Source organism: the organism of the source record quoted next, unplaced genomic scaffold, assembly GCF_019419815.1.
Source record: "Pyrus x bretschneideri cultivar Hongxiangsu unplaced genomic scaffold, Pyrus_bretschneideri_v1 Contig23, whole genome shotgun sequence".
NCBI lineage: Eukaryota > Viridiplantae > Streptophyta > Magnoliopsida > Rosales > Rosaceae > Pyrus > Pyrus x bretschneideri.
Window position 1 is genome coordinate 5,610,672 of NW_025999535.1, and position 13,013 is coordinate 5,623,684.

The following is a 13,013-nucleotide window of genomic DNA, read 5'->3' on the forward strand; positions in this document are numbered from 1 at the left end:
TTGGCTACATGGCAAGTCATTCCTAGGAATACTGCCAACTTCTTCCTTGTACTTCTTCTTGTTGCTGGAGATAGGGTCACTTTCCTAGCCGGTGAACTCTATGATTGGAGGAAAGATGGGATCGATAGTAGAAAGATAAGGGAACAACAGCTTTTCCTCCCCTGCAACAATGGCAGCAGCACATTCGATGGCCTTAGCTTCAGCCTTCTTTGAGGCAACAATCTTAAGGACCTCATCTTGCGACTTAAGTCTATGGACTGGTTTCACCTGGTGCTTGTGAGCTCCCTTATGAAACAGAATATCGTATACGGGAACTAACATGGGTGTTTTCCCTTTCTTGGTGCTAGTCCCCCCTTTCTTGCTCACCTTCTCCACTGAACAAGGAAAATCAAAGTTAGGAATACAACTTTATATTAAAAAAAATAAAAATAAAAAAGGGTCAAATGAAGGATACGACTTACTCGTTTGTCTCTGGCACTTGGAAACTAGGGGCTGGAATCCGTACTTGTGAAACAAAGGTCGTAGCTTGCCTAAGTGTCTATTCTCTTTTGGCACCCTCAAAACCTTCTCTACATTGGCCAACTCTCGTTCGGACAGTTTGATGGTGCTTCGTGTCACTGCATGAAGAAAAATGTTAGAAGCAAGTATAGCAAACCATCGAACAATGGATACATTACAATCTATGGTCTAGAAATGAGTAGGAATACGTCGCTCAGGTGTGACACCCCTAGCAAGCTCCCAATCCTTATAAAGAAAACACTAACGGTTTTTCCAAATACACTACGCCTTTTTCTTACCAAAGACAATACGCTCCCTATTGCTTCAACACGCACACTCGGCATAACCAATGCATGACTTCACCGGACACATCTTATAACAGTAGTGCCACTGATGAAAGGAAGGCTCACCTAATCCACACTCCATCCATATAATATAAATCCCGATCAAGGTATCCAGAAACCAGGATTAAGTTGCCCAAACGGTTATCCAATGAGAGATAACATATGTTGCAACCATGGGTGCAAGGGTAGCTTCACCCCTAAGGTCACTAGTATCTGGGTGCAGAACATAACGTGACCCTTGGGTGGTTCAGTGAGTAATTCTTCATAATGCACCAAGCCCATTCCTATACTACGGGGTATATTACATGATTGCCTTAGGACCTCAAGCTGTTTTTCACTATCTAACAAGTTTTTATCTAAATGGTCCGATGTGAACTCAGAGCAAAATATGGGTATGGCGTCAAGAGCAAACCCTTCACCCACTGACATGAAGGAGGAAGAACCAATATTGACTAAGGCTTGATGATTTTGAAGATCATCCAACGTTTCTTTTGTACAAGACTCTAAGAAATGCCCTGAAGACTTTGACATTGTAGGCTCAAACTTAGAGCTAGAGCTAGGGGAGCCCTCGTCACTAGGACCTTTAGGCTCTGACATCTACAACAAACAAAAACAAACTCTATCACTACGTGAAGGACCGAAACTTAAGAAGTTCCTAGGGCATGAGACAAAGCTCAACCAGTTCATCATGTTCTTAGCCAAATGCATGAATACTCAAACAATTCAACAAAAATTAAAGCATTTGATCTAGTGGAGAAGACTACTAACCTGAAGATGGTGCCAAACACTACCGGAATCCCTCTCAACAAGAAAGCATTTTATCTTCAAAAAATCACTACAAAAGGAGCAAATGAAGGCAATATAAAGATTGGAAACTTATCCTTCTTATAGAGTTCAACATGGCCAAAGAAACTCAAATTCAAACCATGAGAAAGCCCCACATGTAAAGCCTTGAGTCCAAAAAATAAAAAAAAATAAAAAGGGAAACCCTGCAGCTTAAACAAATGAAGGCAACTACAAATGTCAAAAGCCTCACAGACTTTTGATCAAGATAGTGTGAAGCAAAACCAATTTATGATGCCCAACAAAGGTTCAACAAATTGAGGGCAACTACAAATGTCACAAGCTTCACACACACTCTTGATCAAGATTGTGTGAAGCAAAACCAATTTATGGCGACCAACAAAAAGCTTCAACCACAAAGCTTCACCTACAAAACTTCAACCCCAAAACTTCACCTACAAGCTTTAACTACAAAGCTTAAAAAGCTTCACCTACAAAGCTTCAACCACAAAGCTTCAACCACAAAACTTCACCTACAAAGCTTCACTAGTAAGACATGTAAAAGCTTCACACTCTTGATCAAGATAGTGTGAAGCAAAATCAAGTTCATGTGTCCTAAAAATAGCTTCAACTATTCAATCTATATAACCAAACACAAAACTTTGCTGCAAAAAATTCACAAAACCGAAGATTCTCTTGAATCTGTACAAAACACACGGGTAAACATAAACATTTTTTGCTTTACATACACAAGGTCCCTATCATAAACAGACATACATGTCCTATTAACATGATAGCTCATTATTTAATATTATTATTATTGCAATGTATGTGATATCACATACCACTACCAGAAAACATGATATCACACCTACATCTATTATTTTATATATATATATATGTATGTGTATGTATATGTATATGTATATGTATATGATTTCAAACATATTATAATAGGTTAAACAACAAGTCAAGATTCCAAGTTTAATGGTGAACAAATATATATATATATATATATATATATATATGATTTCAAACATATTATAATAGGTTAAACAACAAGTCAAAGTTCCAAGTTTAATGGTGGACAAAAGTACAAGGAATTCACCAATGGTGAAGGTGCTACAAAAACTAGAAACTCCCCTAAACTCTTGAACCTCAACAGCAACAAGGGCAAGCTTCCAAGCAACAAATTCTTGCACAGTCACGGCAGAACCAATAAACTATAAGCTTGCAAACCCACAAATTAGCCAGCTCCTTGGCAACCTTCAATCCAGCTACAAATCACAGCTGTTGTCTTGAAAATCAAAGCAGCCACCCACGGTTACACCCTCTGCTCCTTCCACTGCAAAGCAAAGAAGAAAAAATAATAAATAAATAAAAAAGCAATGGGGGTGCTGGCTAGGGCATGGCAAAGGCTGGTATTGGGTCAGTCTTGGGCCTCACATAAAAAGGAGCTGGCCTGACCTAGCAAATAAAAAAAAAGACACAAGGTCAAATTTAAAAGGCCATTGGGCCTATCAAATGCGACAAAGGGAAATGGGTCAAAAAAGAAAGGAAGCACGGGCCTCCTCTTCTTTGGGCCTAACAACCTTCATAAAAAATTAAAAAAACTAAAAAAAAAACATACGGAAAAAAAAAGGGGGGGGTGGTTTGGGCTACCACTTAGAAAATAAAAAGATGAAGTTTTGTTACTTTGGAAACTTGGCTACTAGCAAGACACCTCCTTCCGCAACTCTCCTCGACCAAAGACTTGGGGGACTCTTACTATATGCTACTACACCTCAGTACTTAAAAATTTCACGACTATTTAGTGACTTGGATTTTTCAAGTCCCCAACCGAGAAGTTTTCCTCACTCGGGAAATTAGGAGAACATTGTTTCAACCAAAAGGCTTCACCCACAAAGTTTCAACATACAAGCTTCAACAAAAGAAAAAAATTCAAAAAACTCAGTGAAGTATGCCCTAGTGTATTTAACACAATACGCTGAATGAAGTAAAACTTATTTATTGATATTCCCGAGAAATTACAGATATGTACATACACATGAATCAAAACAAACAAACAGGAGAAAGTCTTCACAAAGGTTGCTCAAGAGAAGCCTCAGTACTTAGCAGAACCTCAGAAAGAGGAAGCACTAGAGGGTGATCATTTGGAGCCTCAGTACTGGGCAGAACCCTAGAAAGAGGAGGCACCAGAGGTTGATCATTTAGAACTTCAGTACTTGGTAAAGCTCCAAATGACGAAGGCAATAAGTGCCTTTGGAACAAACCCACAAACCTTTGATGATCACTTAAAATCCGACTCTCGGATTCCTGCAGCCAGTAAAGCTTTCTCTTCATACTAGTGGAGTAGTTATGTGCAAGCATGTGTAACTGTCTATTTTCGTGCTTAAGCCCCCTGATCTCTTGTCTGAGATTTGCCACCTCAGCCGTCAATGATTCAACCTCATGGGTTCGAGCAAGTAGGTGTTAGCCCATATTGAATACAGAACCCGCACAATAAACACTGAGAGCCAGAGAATCCTGAACAGCTAACTTATCATACCGTTTAGAAAGTATCCTGTTATCTTTGGGAGTGAGAAGATTCAAGGCCACCACCATAGCGGTCATGTCATTCTTCATCACAGAGTCCGTAACGATAAGAGGACCAGTAGGGGATAAGAAGGATAGGCGCCATATGTTGTCTTGAGGAGACATGTTTGCATCTTCTACAGCATTCAAGTCAAAACGACGGTCAGATAGGCAAGCCATTTTCAGAAATCATGAAGGAAAAATGAGATCCAATAAATCTCAAAAGTACAAAAATAGGGGAAATTTCTACAAGCAGTAACTTTCTGAACGTACTTCTTAAACATAATTGGTGCCCCTATAAAAGAAAGGGCAACATATTTGCTTGTTCAAAAATCGAGGAGGCACCGTTTTTCAAATTTTGAAAGTCAGATGTTCAACATATTTACTTGTTCAAAAATCAAAGATGCATCGCTCTCCGAATCTCGAGAGCCAGATCTTCAACAGATCTGTTTGTTCAAAAATGAAAGAAGCACCACTATCTGAATTTCAAGAGCCAGATTTCCCTGGATAAAATTTGTCAACAATCTTCACACGCAACATCAGCTGTTCGGATACCACGGACCATTTTGCCAAAGATCCCTGACAAAGTTAAAACGCGTGAACCTTGCAGCTCCCACTACATCGTTATGATCGAAAAGGGTAAAAGAACAGCATTACTACTTGCTGTTGGGGAAATCCCTATATATGTCAACCTCCATCCTCCATGGCCAGACAGACCTGCAAAAACGCCTGAACCCTTCCTCACATCTGAGATGGCACTCTTAACGAAGCCTTTCAAAATACTCAACTTTCTCCCTCACCCTACCCCCTCCCCCGGCGATAATACCTCTGCAAATAAGTCACACCAGAGCAAGAGTATCTCATATCATCAGGGTCAAAAACAAGGGTATCTCATATCATGCATTTTCCCTGTCTTTTCCTTTGCCATTGCTTTTACCTGCTTGCAAGACAAGGAGAAAGAAAGCAATAAGTAGGAACCTAAAATTAAACCTCCGATATGGAACTGATTGCCTGGTTGCTTACCTAGCATTGCTCTCAAGTACTTATCCTCAACTATTGTCAGATCTCAACTCCTTTCGACGAATACCTCAAAACAATTGATATAATGATGGCCTTTACACTAAAGCTGCCAAGCATGGATGATTGCAAATGCAAATGCAAGGGTTGCGCACCACTTCTGCTATGCAAAAAATTGAAGCAGAAGGATCAATGATAAAGCTCAGCATCGTTACTTTAATCGAAAAGCTCGGAAAGCTTTAACAGCCTTTCGCTAGCACCGTCATCGAAGAACAAAGCTTTGCTGTGCCATATCCACTACTTCGTCAAACGCAAAGATATCTCATATCATCAGGGTCGAACGTACTCTAGATTTGACGGACTTGTTTTGACCCTTAAATTCTTGAGTCGGCTCGCTCATTTGGAGGAAACCAGAACACCCTCCAGCCTAGTTCAAGAATAAGTATGTGGAAAGTCAACAAGTACAGCAATGCACGTGTCGATTCATTCGTTATTCAAAAGCAAAAGTATCTTATATCATCTCTTATCCCTATCATTTTCTTTGTTCTTGTTGCTACTCACACGACAAGGAGAAGGAGAACAATCAGCCATAATCCGAAATCAAACTTTCGATCTGAAATTGATTGCTTGGACCTCTTTTCCCTGATTGCTTACCTTGTTTGTCACCTCTTTCGGTAGATGTCCTCGCTCAGAGACTTAGGGGACTCCTACTATATGGTTTGTATCGCACTTGACCAAGCTTGAAACTACAAGTAAGCTTCAAGTAAAAATGATACATTACCTTATGCGTCAACATCAGCTAAAGATACTACTCCTGGATGGAGGACAAGTACTTCCAGAAAAGATACCACTTCTACCTATGGGACAAATAAGGCAAGTAAAAATGATACCACACTTTGGTACTTAGAAGTTTCGTGATTACTCAGTGGCTTGGATCTTGCAAGTCTCTAATAGATGAGCTTCCTTCACTCAAGAACTTAGGGAAGCACTGTTTGTACCATACTTGATCAATCCCGAAACTACTGAGCACCGGTCAACATTATACCGTCAATGACCCACAAAAGTTTCCCTCCAACCAGGAGGCCAAGCACAATGCGAGACATGTCAACGTTAGAGGCCAATCACAGCGCGACATATGTCAACATCAGAGGCTAACCACATCACGACACGTGTCAATGTCAGAATAAAACTAGAAACTTTCTTCTATAAAAGGAGATCATTCTCCCACAATACTCCCTAATGTCATTTGTACAATAATACTCATTAGAACTCACTTCTGAGGAGCTTGAACCTATGTATTTGTGTAAACCTTTCACTATTAATGAGAACTCATCTACTCTGTGGACGTAGCCAATCTGGGTGAACCACGTACATCTTGTGTTTCCTTCCATGTCTCTATCCCTTTACATACTTATCCTCACTAGTGACCGGAGCAAAGGTTACAAACTTGACACTTTCTGTTGTACCAAAGTCCTCGCTGATTTTGTGCATCAACACAATACAATCCTGATCTAATTAAGATAATCTACACTAAATAGTGGACAAAAAGCTCAACCTATCCACTCTAATAATTAAACCCTAACTAGTCCGAAATACAATGTGTTCCACTGATCGTGCCCCTAAGTTGGTTGGACCGGTATTAATGGATTTGGATCCCATCCAGATCTAAATTGTTGGGATCCTAGGAATCCTAACATCGTAGTCATTCATCGTACATTGTACGGTCAAAAATCATTTGACTTTTTTTTATTTAAAATTAAACACAAATAGTACTTGACGAAAACTAGCCGCACAATTTACGATGAACGGCTAGGATGTGGGGATTCACAGGATCCCTACAAAGTAGATCCGATGAGGATTGTCTTCCAGTATTAATCACCCCTCACCATACTCCTTTATATATTCTTGCCACTTGGCACACTTGGTTGCTAATGTTATTAGCAAAAATCCAACAATAATCTCAAAGCCAAAATCAGGTCGAGTTTTCCAAACTCTGGCTTTAGTTGCACCTTTGCTTAAAATCAGTCGATCATTTTCATTTTGAGCCTCATAATCCAGATGATGATCCTTCGAAAAGTTTTCATTGTTGTGTCAAGCATTGATTGTAATTTGTAACGTATTCGAGTTTGTTTGTGATAGGGGAAAGAGGTCCGGAAATAGGAAGAAAAATATATGTAGATCATGAGTTAGTTGATATCCATATTTGATTAACAAACAATTTCGAAAGATTCAATAAAGAGCTAATTACTTACGCCCCGTTGCAAATAAGTAAGTGTCAAGTTAAAGCCACTAGTTGAAATATATAGAAAAAATTTTCCTCATGTTGTAGGCCTATTTGATTGAACGATCTAGGGTTTAGAGAGAGAGAGAGGGGGGCCGTCTATGGTTAGAGAGAAGAAATAGTGATTTAATTGTGAGGTGTGTTTGATTCGCTCCATTGTGCCTTTATTTATACTAGTAGGATAGGTAAAAACCTTTCCCTTTAGGATTACAACATTTAATAGGTAATCTACACCCAATAGGAATATAAGATATATTCTCATATCTACTAGGATTTACACAATTACATTTGTATTCTAAATATAACTACAACACCTCACATAATTTTTTTTTTTTTTTTTTTTTTTTTTTTTGCTTTTGCACACTCTTGTATATATATATTTTTCCTTCAAATGTTGTTTTGATTGTGTTCAATCGAAAGACTAGAAATAAACAAAGATGTACTGAAGGAGCAAATGAATGTGCGATTCACGGTGCCTTGAAATAATACTGCCTAACACAAACGACATAATGCAACATGATAACATGTTATCACCTCGGGGCATGCTGTCCCAAACAATCTTATAGATCAGATCAGTATTCAATCCATGCTCACCCCACCACATATGGCTGCACATTATTGACTTCGATGAAGTACCCAGCTTTACAAGTTTGGTTTTCGGTTTTTAGTTTTTGGTCTTTGGCACTTTATATTTTGTAATTTTAAATGGGCCAGGACTTGTTACACAAAGATCGATTGGGTTCACATTGTACCAAACAAGAAGCCCAAGAGGGCCAACAAGAACAGAACAATGAACCAACTAAGTAGCAAAGAGCAACCAGCCAGTTGTTGCCCACTTTAAGCGGACCATATAATGGTATCAACCTATTCTACAATCATATAATTAGACTCCCCCATGCCCTTCTTTTCTTTTTCCCTCATATAATTAGACTTTGATTCAGATAAATTGATGAATTGACGTTTTTGACTGATTCAGATAAATTGATGAATTGACGTTTTTGACTTTTTAGGTTGTCGTACTCGCAATTAATTTTGATTTAACGTGTCAATTTATATGAATTTGAAAGGAACAATAAGATCTAAAAGACTCATTAGTTTGCAATAAATGCAGTGGACATTCCCGTCTAAATAATTAACATTGGATTGATGGAGATTTTAGAAAAGTTTGATGTTCTTAAATAATTTTATACGGCCAAATCTCACTTTTGGCCCCTGCAATATAGTCTAGTAAACCTTGCAATTCAAGAACATTTAATTATGGACTCTTGCTCTCGGAGTTGACATTTTTCGATCCTCTGTCGTACCGTTGCGTTATTAGGGCTTTCTAATTTATTTATAAATTTGATATTCGTTTGGAAGTGTTTTTAAAATGATTGAAAACGTTATTGGTGAAAATATTTTTCAGACAAATCGTTGGTAAAAATGCAAGTAAATTTTGGAAAAGCACTTAAGTGATACTTCGTGCAGGAAACACTTTAAATGTTTTTAGATCCAAAAATATTTTATTAAAAAATCCTACCAATCATTTTAAAAATACTTTCAAACGAGCTCCCAATCTGTAATAAACTGTTAAATTTGTACTAGCATTGTCCTTTGCCTTAGAAACAACTCAAGCAAGATAACAGAGGAACAGAAGCGGCTGAGAAGTATTGAAGTATGGAGAGTTGGCAACCATTTAAAGACCAAAAATTGACAACATTCCATCCCACCAGATATCTCAGTTGTTGTCAGAACTTTACCTTCACCGATAATGATTAAAGGGATTTCCGTTACTATCCTATAGCACATGGTCATGACAACATAAAGAAGGTAGGGTGGGGTAGCCAATGACATTCACACATGCTTTCTCGTGCAAAAGCAATCCCTATATTTTTCCCATCTATTTTTTCTAATTTAAAATTATGTATTACGATTTAGTGATATTATTCTTCATTTGTAGATGAAAAGTTTTAGATTCGACTCTCGCTAAATGTGAATTTGAATCACATTATTTTTAGCATTTTGTGAGGCTTAGGCGATCCCTTAGTGTAGACAATATCGATTGTTCAAAAAAAAAAAAAAAAATTATCCAAAACACACCAAATTTTGTTACACAAGTGATGTGTGAGTATGGTATTTATTCATATGTGGAGTACTCATTTTAGACTTGATTTATTTTCAAAATAAGACTCTAAAATGTATACAAACACGTCATTTAGTAAATAAACTCAAAAATGCACTCTTACTGCATATTTGTACAATTATTTGTATTATCTCTGATAGAGACGTGACGCACATGTGTCGGTGGGTCTTACCTCTATTAGAGAGATTGTACAAGGCACACATGTGTTGGTGGATCCTACCTCTATTAGAGAAATTGTGTAAATATGTGGTAACTGTAGCTTACTCAACTAAACTTAATGAAAAAGTTGGGTTGATAGTATTACTACTAAATTTTTATTTTTATGGTAAATATATGTTTTAGGAAAAGAGAGGTGATTTTTACAAAAAAATAAAATAAAATTCTGTACACTTTTTCTTGGAGTTTAGATTGAGCAAATAAAACGAGAATTATATAACAAAGATAAATATGTACATGCTAAATGAGAAAACGAGTGTGTAGCACTGAGTGGTTCACTAAAATCCCTTGGCTGGAAACCTTACTTAGCAAATGATGACCTTAAACTTTTTTTTAATTCCAAATAGCGACCATAGACTTTTATAGACTGAATTATTACCAATACCAACTTTCAACCCCTTTCAAACTTTTAGGTGCAATTTTTTCTGGTTGTCAAACGATAGTGCTATTAGGTGCAATTGACATGCATAAAAGGGCATTCGATTATTATAAAAAGCAAAATATTTAGACATGGTGCATGCCCTAATTATTGGTTTGCCACTAAAAGAGGAAGAGTAATGTGAAGGAGACTCTCTGACAGGGGACTTTTTGTCACTTCATAATTTTAGAACGATATTTTGTAATATTGATAGGAGAATTGACGTTAAATTGTTAGGTGGTAGGGAGTCCCTTAGCATTCCTCCTGTAAAATTAGAATTGAAATTTTATTTTTGAGCATTTCTCGTGTCAATATTATAAAATATTGTGTAAAAAACATAAGGTAACAGAGAATTTGTGAAGAAAATCTCACTTTTAATAGAGTCTTCTTGGTATTTCATTTTATTTTTAAACCCTGTGCCAGTTTACACCCCACATCGTTAGGTAAGTTAATTATCATATTCCAGACAAACTTTTTGGTATATTGCCTTTGGGAAACACAATCATCGAAATTAAGTAACTGACACGTTCATTAGGGTTTGGGATTTCTTTAATTAATTGAATGACTTTGTTGTTATTTTAGAGGCCAAACTAGGCACTTTACATATACATACATCATAGCCCAATCTCAACCCAGATGAGGTTCATGCTATGATGCTAACCAACCAATAAGAATTTCTAGATTTTGGAACTACCACTACCAGTTCATCGAATTAGCAAAAAAATTTCTCTTTTCCTCTCTTCTTTCAGTTTTGCAGAGAAAATTTAGAGATGCCATTTGCCAGATATATATATATATATATATATATGTATGTATGTATGTATGTATATATATATGTATCTATGTATGTATGTATATATGCATGTGGTACAATGCCAAATTGTTTGTGAAAAAAAGTTTTTTAGTTTTATTTTGCATACAAATATATTTTTCATAAAAAAGTTGGAGGGATTTGATCTAAGTCACATGATGAAACTGCCATAATAATGTGTATCGAACCTATTATTTATGAAACGAATTTATGAACTCACATTTGTAACTGAAGAAGAATACTATAGACCCTACTACTGATGATGATAAATTTTAAATAAGAAATTTATATTTGATTTTATTTACAACGATATTAGAGAAGGGAGCTAGATTAACCCTTACAATTTACCAGGAATAATTTAGTATTGAACTTGTTAGCAGAACCTAATACCCTCCATTACATGTGGAGATGAATTCTTGAATTTTATAATCCTATGTCAGAAAAGCAGAAGCAAAAGACCAAAACACTGATTTATCATATCATAAGGTCTGATGTGCGCAAAAACCGTCACAGTTGATTCTTATTTGAACGTGGACGCGACATGAGCTATTTTTTTTTTCTTTCTTATTTTTGAGTAGGTCGATAATTTTATATTAAGAGGACGGAGAGTTTGACTAAGTCACACAATAAATAACTTAATTTGGTATCGAATTCGTCATTTACGAGATTCGAACTTAAAACCTCTTACTTCCGAGTGAAGAGAAATACCACCAGACTGTAGAACTGAGTGGCAGACGTGACATGATCTTAAATTAAATGATAAAGTGATCGAACTGTTTTTTTTTTTTTTTTTGAACACATGATATTATCTACACTAAGGGATGACAATAATGTGGTTTAAATTCGTCTTTAGCTAGAAAGGAACCTAAGACTTCTCACTTACAAGTAAAAAAAATTACTAGATTGTAGTACTAAGTGACATATGATCAAACTGTTTGTTAAAAGAATATTACTCTTTTAAATTTATATGTAATCTTCTACATGATAACACTATGTTTGGATGAGGGAAATAAACTTGGAATTTGGGTAAAAGTCAAAATTTATAAATTGATATGCATCAATTCCCTTGTTTGGATTCATAAACATAGAAATTTAGAATTTCTATGTGAAAGAAAACTTGGAATTTGGGACCTCTAATTCCCAAGTTTAAATTCTATGTAAATAGATGTCATTTCTCAATTTCTATGATTGAGAGTTTAAAAATAACAATTTCTGTATTCAATTCTATTGTTTTTTTAGGTTAACCAAGCAAGAAAATTCATAAATTCTAAAATATAAAATTCTATCATTTTAATTTTTGTAATTTTTAAATTGTTTCATCCAAATATAACGTAAAGGTACATATGATAACGATTTATTCATCGAGCCCCTCGCCTGAAGAGATTAATGACAGTCTTTAGTCTTCCATATATAGTCGATTGGCTTTTTGCCGAAACCACTCCTTATGATTGTGGCAAGCATGTACTAGTTCAAACAATAATTAAACAAGTTAACACCAAATAACTAGCTAATAGGTAAACAATAATACTATTACTTTTCATATTTTAGAATTCGAAAAATCATTAAAATGTTATTAAGAATGGCACTAAATTGAGATTTAAAAACTAGAACCAATCAGAAGTGAGAAGGTTTATAATATTTCTCACTATAAAATTATCATATTACAGATTACTGTTACTTAAGCAGACGTAAAGTTATATGGACAATGAATAACATGCTGAACATTTTCTTATATACTCATTATTCAAGTTGATAAATATAGTTATTTTAATTAATAGTACACGTTGTATTGCTTTTTGTATTTTTATGTAACAATATATTTTCACTAAGAGGTGGTGAATTAAGGGTCAATGTCACATCCCGGTCCAGGCCCCCACCACATTCTGGGTTCGAATCCACCGTAGCACGATATTGTCCGCTTTGGGCCCCAACCACGCCCTCACGGTTTT